The 12,387-nt window shown below is 58.9% G+C and overlaps 1 protein-coding gene and 1 long non-coding RNA gene across 4 annotated transcripts in view; one reads left to right on the top strand and one right to left on the bottom strand.

Moving 5' to 3' along the window:
* Positions 1-3,337: 3,337 nt before the first annotated feature.
* Positions 3,338-5,296, bottom strand: LOC132593909 (uncharacterized). Its single transcript, XR_009559968.1, has 3 exons — positions 5,141-5,296; positions 4,847-5,017; positions 3,338-3,633 (listed from the first exon to the last, which is right to left on the bottom strand). It is a non-coding gene; the product is annotated as an uncharacterized lncRNA (long non-coding RNA).
* A 4,591-nt stretch (positions 5,297-9,887) lies between these two features.
* The window catches only part of ADGRB2 (adhesion G protein-coupled receptor B2), a 36,209-nt gene continuing 33,709 nt past the window's right edge, over positions 9,888-12,387 (top strand). For 2 of the 3 annotated variants that reach the window (XM_060308654.1, XM_060308658.1), the window contains exon 1: positions 9,888-10,092. The gene's annotated coding sequence lies outside the window, so the exon portion shown is untranslated. The remainder of the gene's footprint in view (positions 10,093-12,387) is intronic. The other variant, XM_030871379.2, reaches the window with a different exon arrangement.

A 12,387-nucleotide genomic window follows, 5' to 3' on the forward strand; every position in this document is an offset into this window, starting at 1 on the left:
ATGATTGTTTCCTGTCCAACACTCTTCATAGATCTCTTGCTTTCAGAATAAAGTCTACCTCTAGTTTAGCTTACAAGACCCTCAGTGATATATTTCCAGCTTAATCTCCAGCTTCACACATCCTCCCCCAAACAACTGCACACACACACACACACACACACACACACACACACACACACAGGTACAGAGCCTGGATATGCTATTTCTGCCTTTGTGTAGGGCTCCCTCAGCCCTCAGGTGGTCCTCTGCTTTCTCTGACTCATTTATTTCTTTTCTTCATTCTGTCCCTAGTGTTTCTGGAGCAGCCCCTTGGCGCCAGGCCCCTTGTTGAGGCTTACTGGGAGGGGTTGGCCCCTCCCCTCCTCAAAATGCTCCCCATCTGTCAGGGAAGGAGGACCTGAAATCATCTTCTCATCCCTAGTTCCTCTTGTCCTTTGGGCATCCTGATGTCACCTCCCTGTCCCTAGTAAGGCCTCTGGAGGGCCCCCAGGAGGAGGCAGCAACTGGCTCTCGTCTGCCTCTGGCTATGGGACCACACATTATTGGAATGACCAGGAATAACTGGCTTTGGGGTCTTTGTGCCCCTCCCCCCAGCTTCTGGGAGATAGGGTGCAGAGTGAACCCTCCCTGTCAGGGCCCAAACTAGGGCCTGACGGAGTAAAGGGAACATGGAGTGATTCAGGCTGCCGCTCTTCTCTAGCACTTCTGAGCCACGGTGCTCTTCACCCCACAGGGTCCAAAACCCGGGGAGAGTTGAGGCTGTTCAAGTGAGTGGAATGTGCACACACACTTGCCGGTCTCTGGGTGTGCATCCGTGGACCTGCCCTCTGAGCCCGGTGTCAGGGGCCTGTCTCACACGCCTGGCTGTGTTAGGCATGCTTAGGAATGTGCCCAGACGCATCTGAGTTAGGGCTCGTGTGCGCATGTGCTTGTTAGGAGTCGGCACCGCCTTGGTACCCTGGTGGACCTTCCTGCGCTCTAGCTTGAATCTCAGTGCAGCCACATGTTGGCGAAGATCTCAGAGCCGCGCAAGCCCATTGCCCAAGACGGATGAGCTCCCCCCAGGGCCTCAGAAGAGCACGAGCGTGAAACAGGCGCCGCTCCGCCCTTCGGGCTAATGGCTCATCCTCCCTGGCCATTGCCTCCGAGAACCCATTGAGCGCCACGTGGGTCGGCGAGCCGGGAGGCCGGGGTTGGGGGGAGGAGAGGGCCGAGGCGTGCTCGGGGCTGGCGGCCCGGGGTCCCTGTGAGGAGAGGGCCGTTCCCTCAGCCTCCCGCGGGTGTCCAGAGAGGCCCAGTGGCACTGTAGAGGACACACAGCGCTGGGGGCACGGGCGGCTGTGAGCGTCGGGCCTGCTCCCCAGAGCGCTGTGCCCCCAGCGCACGCTCACGGACACCCACTCCTGCACCCTTGCACAGACACACCGACACTCGTGGGCGCCAACGCCGGCGGAGGCACTATGATACAGACACCTAAGTGCACAAATGCAGGGACACGATCGCAGCTTTGTGCAGGGGCTGGGCGCGGACACACAAGGACAGACACACTCAGACTCCTTCCTACAAACACCCGCCCCCTAGGCTCACTGGGGCAAACGCTCGTCCACACGTGAGCGCAGACACACCGACACACCCTCAGTGACATAGGCAGCGAGCACCCAGATGCACTGGCACACTCGCAGACACACGCAGGACCGGGAACACGGACACACACAGACACAGACACGCTCGAGCGGACTCCTCCTGGAAACACAGGCTGGAAACACAGGCTCGCAGAGGCAAACGTTTGCCCACAGCGCGCACAGACGCGCGACACGCTCCCGTGGATGTTCACGCAGTGATGGAGACCCTGACACCCGTGCTCCCAGTTACTGGCTCGCAGCCCACGCCGGGCTCGCCCCGTCCCCGCAGAGACCCAGTCACAAAGCACGTCCACCCAGACACACGCCACACACGCAGGCGCGTGAGCGGACACACCAGCGCCGCACACACAACCGCACAACGCAGACGCACTTGGGCCCCAGCTGCCTTTGAAATTCAAATCCGCGCTGCCTTCCTCGGCTTTGCGACCCTGCGGCCGGCCGGCACCCCGGCCTCCACGGAGGGCCCCGGAGGCCTTACCGCCGCCCGCCCCAAGCGGAAATGAAAATTCATTTCAGGGGAGACCTGGGCGGGGCGCGGGGTGCGCGGCAGCCTCAGCGGGAGTGCCTTTTGTGAGCGGAGGGGTGCGGGGAGGCCGTGTTCCTCCAGCTATGTGACCTTGCCCCGGTGGCCGGCAGTTTCTGGGTAGCCTCAGGAGGGCCCCGCCTCCAAAAGGCAGGCGCAGAGCTCACCAAGTTGGTTGGGAGTGGGAAGCATCGCCAAGGTCTCAGGCTGGGAGTGCCGTGTGTCCCCGGGGGACTTCCTGGCAAGAATTAGTTCAAAAAATCCCCAATGACAAGAATAACCATGTCATGAGTACAGATCAGCAGACACACGCAACACACTAATGCACATCCCTTATCTAGGCATATACATATATATAAAACACCCAGGCCCACAACCGCCCACAGACACACACCAAATAGTATCACACACACAGGCCCCCTGGGAAATTGAAGGCCTGCCCACAGCTCCAAGTGCATGCAGGAACACACACCACAGGCTGGCACAGACACGTACCAAACACTGACACACAGATATGCACAGGCCTGAAAGCACTTTCTCCGCCCCCCCCCCCCCCCCCACAGACAGGCTCGAGCACACACTAAACAGAAACACCACACCCTCTGGTTCCACACAAACTCCAACACCACCAAACACTGCCCTGTCAACACCCGGCACATTCCCCCAGACACTGAGGGGGTGCACAGATCCCAGTGTCACACACAAGTATGCGTTCCACACCACACATACACCCAAACAGAAAAATCAGTGCACAAATACCCCACACAGCCTGCACGCAAAGACACACACACACACACACAGAGCAGAGATCCCCGGAGCCAGGCCCCGGCTTCTGACGTACAAGGCCTAGGCAGACACACACAGAACCTGCAGGCAGGCATACCGTATACACACAGAGACTCTCCCCCCACGCATTGACGCATACAACCACCCACACGTGTACCCGAGCTCAGCCCCGCTCACTCCCACTCTGACATGCGGAACGCTGGCTCAGTGATGCATCCCAGGGCCTCTCCCTTCCAGCCACAGCACTCAGGAGTCTTCTTTCCCCTCCTCCCCTGACCCCCAACCCCTGCCTCAGCCACAGGCCTCACGTCCAAGCCTGGACCCCAGAGGTCAGAGTCGCCAGGGTTGGCAGTGAGGTAGGCCCAGCTGCTCACCTGGCAGTGATTGCTCTCCTGCCAGCACGAGGTGCTGTATGCTTGAGCATGAGGGATGTCCTCCTGGGGTGAGTCCCCATGCGGTGGTGTCTGTGGCAATGGCGGTTCTACTTGCCAGGCAAGTGTGTAGGCGTCAGCAGGCCTGTGCCATGTCCTTCCCAACACCTTCAGCAACTCTGGTTGTCTCCCCCAGATCTAGGTGTCCTGCTTCAGCCTCTCCCTTCAGGGAAGAGGCCCTGGGAGTCAGACCCGTCTCAGATCTCTCACCCTGAGGGAGCTGGTCTTCTCTGGAAGATCAGCTCTAATCCTGAAATAAATTATTTTCCACAGTTGGCATTTGGTCTGTCCTCTGGGGGGTAGCAAGGAGGCTAAGGATGAGGCAGGATTCAGGCAGGGCCTTACTGAATGAGGGGAGGCATGGGTTCTATCTCTGCCTTTCTCTGAGCCACAGTTTCTTCATCTGTGAAATGGGAGTGACCCTACCAACTTAAAGGGTCGTTCCAGGGGCTAATTGTGACAATAAGTTAAAAACAGCCGGCACAGTGTCAGGCCCACAGAGGGGCTTTGCAGGATGAGCTGGTTCCTCTAGACCTCTAGGTCACCCCCACCCTGCCTGCTATGCTTGTGGGGTCCAACTTGACACAAGCCCAGTTCAGCAGGATCCAGGTGACACGGAGCCCACCTGGGGGCAGGGAGAGAACCTGGGGCATCTCAGACGATGGGAACACATTGACCCCCTGACTGCCAGTGTGCCCCGTGCCTGCCGAGTGTCCCAGGCCCTCTCCAAGGGATCCCCCCACCCGACCCCGAGTCGTTGCCAGGGCTCCTAGCCTCTAAGGCCTGCAGCAGTGGGGAGTGTGGGAGAATTTAACAAGGGGAGTGCTTGGGCTGCCTCCTGTCAACTGGGAGGGATTGTCTCTGACCTCAGTCTAGAGCAGGAGGTGACAGGACTGATAGGTAAGCCAGACAGGTCCCCGCTGCACCAGAAAAATGGAGGGGATCGTGTCCTGGGGTTGGGTGTGTTGGTTAATTATATACCTGCGTACCCCAGTCAAGTGTATATGTCTGTGGGACAGCGACTGTGTAAAGTGTGTGGATATGTTTGTCTGTATATGCATCTGTGTGTATGTTTGTGTGTGTTTACACAGACAAGGATGGCAGAAAAGGAAGAGGGGCTTCCAAATAAGGAGAGGAGGTGCTGCAGAGAAGTGGATCCGGATTCAGTTTCTCTGCAGGGGTCACGTGCGCACACTGTCCTGGTCACACCTTGGCTCCTGCTGCCTCCTTCGCTGCAATGATCTCAGCAGATGAGAACTCCAGCTGGTATGGGGCTCAGGAAGGGGGCACTGGGAAGGCCTCAAGGTCAGGGCCCCATTCTGAGTCATCTCCATGACCCCCAGAACCGAGAACAGCCTGCAGCCCCGAGTAAGTCTGAAAGGGGCCCACATTCATGCAGACGACACCTCCCTGTGTCTGACACTGTGTGAAGCACTTCATCTTTATCATCTCATGTGACTCACATCAGCTCTGTTAGGTTGGGATCATTACTTCCATTTTACAGAGGAGAAAACTGAGGCTTGGAGAGCATAAGTGACTTGTCCAAGGTCACACAACCAGTGAGGAACAGAAGCAGGAGTCCAGATCTGTGTGATCCCAGGGCCTGAACTCTTTCCAGTTCATCACGTGGGAAACTGTAAAACACAATTTTATAGGGACAAACATTGATCGAAGATTGCAGACTGGAAGCTCTTTGAGGGCAGGGTCTATGCTTGTCCTTTCACCATTCACTCCCTCAACATTTGCTGAGCACCTACCGTGTACTTGGCATCGTGCTTTGTGCCAGGGGATCCAATGGTGGATGGATGGACAAGGTCCTTGCCTTTACAGAACTCATGGTCCAGTGGGGGAAACAGATGACATGGGTGTAAATAGACAACATATTTTCAGAGTAATGTGTGCTAGGAAGAAAATGCAACAAGGCAATGGGATGGAGCGGCTGGAGCGGTGCAGGTCGGGGCGGGGAGGGGGGAAGCTGCTTTAGAAGTGTCATCAGGGAGGCCTGCAGGAGGAGGCGATATTGGAACTGAGATCTTCCTGCTGAGAAGGAGTCAGCCATGCAAAGTGCCGGGAGGAGGAGGGTTTGGAGTTTTACAAGAACAGCAAGGAGACCTGTGCTGCTTGAGCATAGTGTGGGCGGGGTGATGGCCCTGGAGAGGTTGGTAAGGGCCTGCTCATGCAGGGCCTGGAAGGTCATGGTGTTAAATGCAGTGGGAAGCCATTGGAGGACTTAAGAAGGGGTGCTCCAATTTACATGTTAAAAAGATGGCTCAGTGGGCTCCAAAGAATGGGTTGGGATGGAGAAGTAGAAGTGGGAACCCGGAGACTAAATAAGGGAGAGTTCGGGCACCAGATGTCGGTGGCTTGGATCCTGATGTTGGCAGTGGGGATGTGAAGAGCGAATAGATTTGGGATATTCTGGGAGGTAGAAGCAATGGGACTTGCTGACGGTCTGTATCCTGGTGCCTAGAACATAGTAAACGTTTAATAGATATTTGTTGAATGAATGAGTGCAGGCATCTTCTTGTGCATACCCTCCAGGTGTCTCGTGCACATCCTCCAGTATAAGACATGTATGTAAAAATCACCCAGGACCCTAAAGTTCTCTATCCTCTGCCCCAGGGGCTAGGGGCCGGAGAATGCAGGCACTGCCCTGAGGGCTGTACACAAACCAGGCATTGACCTTCTGGGAAGATTTAGCTAGGAAGCAACTAATCCTCCCTTTTCTCCCTAATTTATAGCACCAAGAAAATGACAAACCTCCAGCCTGGGTTGCCCCAGGCTCCTAACGCATTTGGCATCTGCAGCAGGAAGCTAGACACACAGGACTTCCTGCAGGCAGAGGGGGCCCACCAGTCCATCTTTTCCAGTATACCCCGCCCTGGCAGCCAGAGCACTGAGCTCTGGGGCAGACCCTGGTAGAAGACGGTCACATGGATTTGGGTGTCTTTGGGGCCATGTTATGATCTCCTGATAGGTGTCTGCAGTGGGGGTGGGGGTCTGGAAGGAGACCTTGGTACCCAGAGCTTTGGGTTGCTGTAGGTGCCTGGCTGGGTGGCAATGGAGGGCAGGGGCTGAGGGAGGGATGCTCCTAGGTCCCACCGGCTGGAAGGAAACCTGCCCAGGCTCTGGGCCAAATAAATCATTGCGAAGGGAAGAAGATTTTCTCATCTGTTTAAAGGGCAATGAAGCATAGCGGTGGCTGGCCCATCGAGAGGCAGAGCTGAGGCCAGGCGGGCGAGGCTGGGGTTGCTCCCCTCCTCGACCCGCCATCTTCTCCTGCGCTGCCCCACTAAGGGCTGGGCTGCCTCCCGACTGGGCTGCTGGTGGTGGTTACTGTTAACAAAAATACAAATTAATTGGTAATCAAACAATTATTTTTAAAAGGCCCTTTTCAGGGGCATAACTCTTGCTAATCCGTATCTTTATCTTACTGGAGTGCAGGTGAGATCGTTTATACCACTTCGCAGATACGGAAACCGGCTCAGGAAGCTGAAGGGATTTTCTCGAGGTGCCCTGGCACGGCAGCATGAGAGCAAGCGGACAGCCTGACTTCTAGTTGCCCTTGTGGGACTGGTCCCCGCCATCCCCTCAGAGGTCCCAGAAGGGGCCCCAATGGGGATAAAGAGCTGGAGTCATTGTCCTTGTCCAGTCTGTGTGGTGGGGAGCTGCTGGGAGCTGTTTCTTCACTCTGCGCAAGCTCTCTGTGCTCAGGCTCTGGCCGGTGCCCCTTACCTTGCCCAGGTTTTGCCCCAGGCTCCCTGGAGGCCCTCTTGGGGCTACGACTTGCTCTTTCCACCCCCTGCCAGGGCTGTCAGAAAAGTAATTTCTCTTCAACCACCTGGATTTGAATATGGAAACGATTTGTAATTACTCCAAGTCCTCTCAGGCGGCATTATCACCAGAGTGAGTCTAGAAGGGCAGGGGCTCATGGGAAAGGAGGTGGGGAAGCCCCAGTGCAGGGAGGCACCGCGGGGGAGAGCCTTCCAGAGGTTTGACCGAATCTAGCCTGCTCCTGCACAACCCCGGGGAGGTCCAGCTCTCTCCAGCCAGCTCCCACAGCCCCTCCTGCCTTACTGATCTCCCCACCCTGCCCCGATGAGCCCCCAGGTATGGGGTACCATCTCTGTCAGTCCCTCACTCTGTCTGACCACCTGTCTTTCCTAGGGCATACGTTTCTGTGGCTGAAAGAATGGGGTCGAGAACTCTGAGGGCTTCCAAGGCACAGAGAAACAGACAAAACCCTGCTGTCTCTCCGGAGCCAGCCCTCCCATTACCCTGAACCCAGCTGGATCCTGAGGGGAGGGGGAAAGCCTCAGGGATCCAGCTGCATCACATCTGCAAGAGACCTGCCCGGGTTTCTCTGGGCTCTGGGTCTCTAGTATGCTAATGTCATGAATATTCATACAGAGGAAGGCAGACTCCCTGTAGGAGTGGAAGGGGCTGGAGCTGTGAAGGACAGGGTCCTGGAGACTTCTGAGGGCCTGTCCTTACATCCTTGTGGGTATCCCATGTCCTGACCACTCTCCTCACCTTTGCCCACCTCCTTAGGACCTCAACCCCAGCAACCCCACTGCCCCTCCCAGCGCCCGAGTAAGGAGGCCTGGGATCTCCCACTGCCCTTGGGGTGGCTCTCAACACACCATGCAGACAGCAAGGCTCGCCTGGCTTGGCTTTCCCAGCAGCAGCTGAACCTCCGAACCCAGAGACCCGGGGTGTGCCTGAGGGTGCCCAGCAAGAACACAGGAGCCCTGCCTGCCAGTGCTCGGCCCAAGGCACAGGCCTCCTTGGGCTCCTGCTGGGAAAGGAAAAGTGCCAGCCCTCCTCCCTGCCTCATCCAGCCTCATAAATTCCCTGAAGGTGATGGGTGAGACTCCTTCATCACTCCTTATTACCTCCTTCCATTAAAGTGGGTAATCTCTCACAATCACTCACAGCAAATGTCACTGAGACTGCTGGAGAGGTGAGAGACGGAGGGAGGGAATGGGGGCTTTTTCTCTGGTACTGCCCCTGGGGAGAGGTGGTCTTATCCTGCTCCATCTCCCGGGAGGCACAACTCAAGGGGCTTCAGTGGAGAGGTGGGGTTGGGATTGGGTGGACTGGGGACTTCCTTGCTCTCTAGGTTTGGCCCCCTCCTGGCCAGAGAACCTTCAAAAAGTAGAGTCCCTGAAACCGTCCCACCCTCATTGCAAAGCTGCCCCCTGCTGGCTACTCCTCTGACCAGAGCCGTGGGATTAACCTACTTGTCTTTGGCGGAAGTGGTGTGTCCCTGGTCTGCCCACCTTCCCGGTGGCAACCTGCCCAGGCCACAAACCACCGGACCAGGGTCCTGAGCCATGGGCATCTCCCTGAGTACCGCCTTTACCATGTGGGCTCTGGCCCCACCCAACTGTTCCTGGGCGCACTGCCGGGATGGGGAGGGGGCGGGTCTGTAGGTTTCTGCTGCCTCTACACAAACATATGCAACATGGGGGCGCCCCTGGCACAGGGAAAGGCACTTGAGGGAATAGACAGGCGCTCAGGAAAACATGTAACACGCTGCACACGTGTAGCATACCCGTGCCTAGGGACATGCAACATTGCCGAGCTGACACCAGAGTATGCACCAAACATACCACACTGCAGTGTACATATGTGGTTCCTACATACAAGTGACGCACAGCATTCAGCACACGTGTGGCACTTGTAAGCTTGCACATATATAGCATCCCTACCCACAGGAACAAGCAACATGCATTCAGGACCTGAACACAAGTTAAAGGACTGTGCATGTGTGAGGCAGTTGCATGCACAGTCAGGCAACATTGCAGTGCACGCCTAGGGCACCTGTATGCATAAGCATATGCAAAGTTCAGCTCACACGACTGGCACCTGCATGCACAGGGATATGCAATTTGCAGTGCACATGGGGGAGGGGGGCAAGTGTTTCAGCCCTCAGGGCCCCGAGACCCTGGCTGCGCGAGATGCCTTACGCCTGGGATATCGCTGGAGGGGTGTCGCGGATCGCCTCAGCCTGCGGTCCAGGAGGCCGAGGGCGGGGCGGGGTCTTACCCGGGGCTTCTCCCGCGCCGGCGCCTGGGGCCCAGGGCGGGGAGGGGGAGGGTGCGCTTGGCTCGGCTGGAGCTGTTCCCCCTTTAACAGGAGGCGGCGCGCGTCGCCCCCACCCCCCCGCCCCTTCTCCGGCGGCTCCTTGCGCCCGGCCCGGCGCGCGCCTCCTCCCGGGCCCGGCCGGCGCAGGCGCCGCGTCCCATCTCGGCCGTCACTCGGCCCCGCGCGCGCTGCGGGAACCGGCCGGAGCGGCCGGAGGAACCCGGTTCGGCGGCGGCAGCGGCAGCGGCTCTCGGAGACCGAGGAGGATGCGGCGCCGGTTTGCAGAGCCCGGGGCTGCGGCCGCCGCCCGCGAATAGGAGGCGGCGCGCAGCGCGGGCGGTGCTCTGGGCGGGGGAGTGGGGAGAGGGGGGGTGGGGGGCGGCGTGGCGAGGAGGCGGCGGCAGGAGCCCTCGCCCGGCCCGGCGCCCGCCCGCCCCGCGCTGCTCCGCGGCGCCTTTTCTGCACCCGCCGCTCCGCGGAGCGGGAGCCTCGGCCCTCCGCGCGGCTGCAGCGAGCTGCCCCGCGCCCCGCCAAGCCCCCGCCATAGGGATGGCAAACTTGCGCCCCGTGGCCGCCTCCGCCAGCGCCGGCCCCCGCTCCTGCTTCTGACGGCGTCCAGGTGAGTGCTCGGCCCCAGACCCCGACCCGGCCCCGCACCGAGCCCTCCTGTCGCGGTCCCGATTTCCGCACCGGCCCGGACTGGGGGCGCTCCCCCAACCCACCTCTGCTGAATTCTCCCCCGCCCCAACTGAGTTCGTTCAGCATCTATTTACCCACTCTCGTCTCTCTGGGAACTAACAAGCCTGGGGCCGAGGTCCCCTTCATCTCTGGTGAGTCCCTTTTCTGTCCCCCTCCTCCTTACCCATCTCTGCCAAAACCCCTCGCCCCCGCCGCCAGTCCTTACCCACACCTACCCCCATCGCTGTCTCGAGTCTCTCCCTATCTAAGCCCGGATCCAGGGGTGCACCCCCACCCTTGATTAGAGCCCCTGTCTCCAACCTGCAGCTCGCCTGTGTCTCCCCCCTTAATTCCCCTCCTCGTCTGGAGCCGGACCCTGCTCCTCCCCTCCACTTTATCTCTGCACAGAGTCCTTCCTGTCCCCATCCATGCCTGCCTATAGTTACTGCCTTTCCCAGCGCCAGTAACCCAACCATGCTTCCCCTCTTATTTCTGTCCTGATCGCCCCCTCCCCCATATCTACCCGGAGTCCCGCTATCCCTCGTCAGTCTCTGCTGCAAGTCCCCTCCCCCTCAGCCTGGACTTGGGGCCGTGCTCCCCATGTCTGCTCTGAGCCCCCTCCTCTCCAGCCTGGGAACTCGACTGGCCTCGCATCCCTGCCTCTCTTGTCCATCTTTGGTCGGAGTATCTCTGTCCATCCCCCATCCCTCTCCTCCCACCCCCAGGGCATAGAGCTGGGCACCAAACGCACCCTCCCGCAGCCCCGGGGGCTGGCATGATGCGGGGGTGGGGGAGGGCGGGTTGTAGGCCGTGAAGTTGGCGGCCACTCCCGCAGTCAGCTCGGTCCGAGGGAAGTCCTCCGCGCCACGGCCAGTGCAGAGCTGGCGAAGGGTCTGGTGCCCTCGGGGGGAGGAGCTCCCGGGCCAAGAGATGCTGCCCGCCTGCCCGCCTCGCCAGCTGCCGGCCGGGCCCCTGGGCGTCCTCTGGCGCCCCCTGCCCGCAGCCCTGGACCCACCTTCCCCTTTTCCTCCCGCGGGCAACCCTAGATTTCCGCAGCCCGAGCAGCAGTGGCGGCTGCGGGGCGCTGGGAAGTCCCTGGGGAGAGGAGGCGGGTGGGCGAGGCCCGGTGCCCTCTCTTGCTAGCCGTGCCGGAACAGCCCTGGTTGTCTGGCCTTATGCTCCGGGGATGAGGTGTGGGGTGGGGTGGAGGGCTTATCCCAGCAGCAATTCAGGGCACAGACCAGCAGGACTGGCCCCTGGATTTGAGGTGCTCTGGTTGGGCTTGTTTGGGCTTGGGCAGGTGTCCCCAGGAAGCCTCTATCTGTCTACCCCATGGCAGTACCCACTAGGTGGTGGGGCAGAGGTGGGCTCTGTCTGGCTTGGGCATGGATTAGGAAGTGGGGGAGTCCACTTGGCCCTGAGACAGAGCAGGGACCTGGGGAGCATCCCATGAGCTGCCACAGGGGTGAGGGTCAGTATGGACTCTGCAGGGCATGCCCTGGTTTGTGGGGGAGGGAGGCATGAGGGAGGGTCTTCTCCGGACCAAGATTGACAGATTTCCCCCCTCTTCTTCCCTTCTCTGCCTTCTCTTCTCCTTCTCCTCCCATTTTCTCTCTCCCTCCCCCATCACTCTTCAGAAGGAAAGAGGTCCAGCCTGGGGTGGGTGTGTGCAGTAGGCATTTCTGTAACCCAGAGTGAGGTCCCAGCTAGTCTCTGCCCTCTTCCCTCCCCCCTAACCCCCAGGTAATGGAGCTGAGTAGTTAGGAACTCAGCTTTTTGTTGGATGACCTGGGTTCAAAAGCTGTGTGACCTAGGCGAGCTATATAACCTTTCTGAGCCTCAACTGGCCCTCCATAAAATGGGTCAGTGATAACTGCCTCATATAGTTGCTGGGAGAAATGATATTAGGTTGTTTGTATAGAGTGTCTGGCACCCAGTAATGCTCAACAATGATAGGTGTGTTGGGCTGTTTCTCTTCAAGGCCAAGGTCAGGCCCCTCTCCACTCCACTCCTAATCCCAGAGTAGAAATGCAGAACAAGTTCTAGTGACATCGCTCCAACCTCCAAGATAATAAAGCCAGAGAATAGCTTCAGGTCCAGAATGGGTCCAGGGAGCCTGTGACCGTTAGTCTCCCCCCTCCCTCACCCATCCTTCAACACCCCACTAGATTCCTCCGGGATCAGAGGGGCATGAGTGAAAGGCCAAGGCCTCTGAGGGAATGGTTCAAGTGTAGAA

The sequence above is a fragment of the Globicephala melas genome, chromosome 1 (genome assembly GCF_963455315.2).
Source record: "Globicephala melas chromosome 1, mGloMel1.2, whole genome shotgun sequence".
In the NCBI taxonomy this organism is placed as follows: Eukaryota; Metazoa; Chordata; class Mammalia; order Artiodactyla; family Delphinidae; genus Globicephala; species Globicephala melas.